Source organism: Peromyscus leucopus, chromosome 15 (assembly GCF_004664715.2).
Source record: "Peromyscus leucopus breed LL Stock chromosome 15, UCI_PerLeu_2.1, whole genome shotgun sequence".
Classification (NCBI taxonomy): Eukaryota; Metazoa; Chordata; class Mammalia; order Rodentia; family Cricetidae; genus Peromyscus; species Peromyscus leucopus.
Window position 1 is genome coordinate 86,806,996 of NC_051076.1, and position 2,470 is coordinate 86,809,465.

General features: G+C 37.5%; 1 pseudogene; it reads right to left on the reverse strand.

Annotated features, from left to right (window-relative positions):
* Nucleotides 1-791: 791 nt before the first annotated feature.
* Nucleotides 792-889, reverse strand: LOC114681460 (annotated as a pseudogene).
* Nucleotides 890-2,470: the final 1,581 nt, after the last annotated feature.

The following is a 2,470-nucleotide window of genomic DNA, read 5'->3' on the forward strand; positions in this document are numbered from 1 at the left end:
TTGATTATCATTTACTTAACAACCAATATACAGTTATAGGTAAGTATATACCCTGTTTCCTTTTCTACTTTTGTGTTACCTCACTCAGGATAAACCAAAGATTGGATAGTCCAGAGACCTATGGTAGAACCAAACAAAACTGGCACAAAGAAATCAGTGGAATGATTCCTAATAATGTTCTGCAATATTCATAGATTAGTACCTTGACCAGTCTTCATCAGAAAGGTTTCCTCCTGCAGTAGATGGAAATAGATGAAGAGACACACAGCCACACATTTTTCTGAGAAAGATTCTAAATTGGTGGACTCTATCAGGTCCTCCCCTTAGAGACTGGGGAACACCAAAGATGAGCAGGAGGAAAAAATGTAGGAATCCGAAGGGATGGAGGATACCAGGAGACATAGCCCACAGAATCAACTAAACAGGACTCAGATGGACTCAAGGTCATGTGACTGGCAAGCACTGGGCCTGCCTGCATGTATGTTAAGACTCTTGGCTTAGTTTTCATTTTTGTTTTTGTTTTTTGTTTTGTGGAGCTCCTAACAGTGGGAGCCAGTGTATCTCTGACTCCTTTACCTGCTCTTGAGACTCCTTTCCTCCTCTTCAGTAGACTTGTCAAGGCTTGATATGATGCTTTGCCTTGTCCTATTGTATACTTTTTGTCCTGTTTGGATGTTGTCTCTTTGAGGTCTGCTTTTTTCACGAAGAGGAAACAGAACAGGAGTGGATCTGGGGGTTAGGACAGGCCAGCGGGCTGGAAGTGTGGAAGGAGAAGAAATTGTGATCAGAATGTATTGTATGAGAGAAAAATCTGTTTTAAATAAAAATAGAAAATAACTGATAAGAACAGATACTACACGTGATCTGAGCCTAAATGCTGAGAAGTGATAAGACAATAAAACCCAAGTAATTGAAACTCAAGAAATTTAGACCAACACCTGCAGAGCCTACATGGGACTGGTCTAGATGCTCTACATAGCAAGACAGTTATGTAGCTTGATCAGCTTAAGAGGTCTCCTGGCAGTAGGATCAAGACCCATTCATGGCTAGCTCAGTCCATACAGCATGTGACTCAATATCAGAGTTGTGGGTTCATGCCCCATGTTGGGCATCAATTGTAGATAAATTGATAAATAGTCATTTATAAAAACCCAGAGCCAGATTGGGGTTAAAACTGAGAGATCAGAAAATCATAAAGTAGCCACCCATGTTCTCACCACTCAGAGATGCTCATCCAAAGAAACCAACTTCCTGTATCCCCACACTTATATGCCTTTTTCTTCTGCCAACTCATTTCCTCTCTCTGCCCAGCTACATCACTTCTTCCTGCCCATCTCTGTCACATCCTGTCTGTCTATAGATACCTCCAGACCTTTATGGTTAACTAGTGTTGGAATTTAAAGCATGTGTAACCATACATGGCTTTGTTTCCAGTGTGGTCTTGAACTCACAGAGATTCAGAGAGATTCCTGCTTCCTGAGTGATAGTATTAAAGGCATGTGCTACCATTGCCTGACTTCTATGTTTACTATAGTGGCTAGCTTTTTCCTCTGATCCTCAGATAAACTTTATTTGAGGACACAAATAAAATATCACCACATGAGCCAGCTTTTTGGAGTGCACTACCTATGGTAGAACACCTCTCACAGCTTTGAGGCAAGGGGAGGGGCTTGGACCTGCCTCTACTGAATGTACCAGGCTCTACTGACTCCCCATGGGTGGTCTTAACTTCTTATTCGAGGTAATGGGATGGTTTGAGGAGGAAAGGCTGGAAGGGCAGGAGGAAGGAAGAGGGGGTTCTGTTATTGATATGTAAAATGAATAAAAAAATTCTTAATAAAAAGAAGTAAAATAAAAATAAAGCCAGAAAGACACGATGTGGTCAAGAAAATCAGAAATACCATAAATAAACTACATGATTAATAAACATTTACTTTAACAGTAAACATATACTAGTTCATTTTATTGTTGTAAACTTACATAATTTCTAATAATTCCTCATGAAAGATATTTATATTGTTAACTTGATACATAGTTTTGTAATTTTTTTGTCCATATTAATAGAAAAGTTTTTCAATAACATACACACACACACACACACACATATATATATATTATTTTTAGGATAGAAAGCAATACAGGTAAAAATACTCATAATTATATTAATAAATTAAAAGAAAATGTGCAAAATACAAACTAGCATAAAATTTTAAATTAAGAAAAGAAAGAATTATCTAGAATGATCTTGTGAACTAGCAATTCTCTGACTAAGTAAATATTTGGTGGAAATTGCATCACACTATGGAACATTCATGTGTTCTACCATCCTTGTTTCAGCTCTATTCAAAATAGTTTAGAAAATTGAACAACCTATGTGCTCATGAACTGATAAATGCAACTGTAATTCATATACACAGCAGGGTTATTATCAGCTTTAAAAAAATGTTATTTGTAGGAGATCAGTAGAACT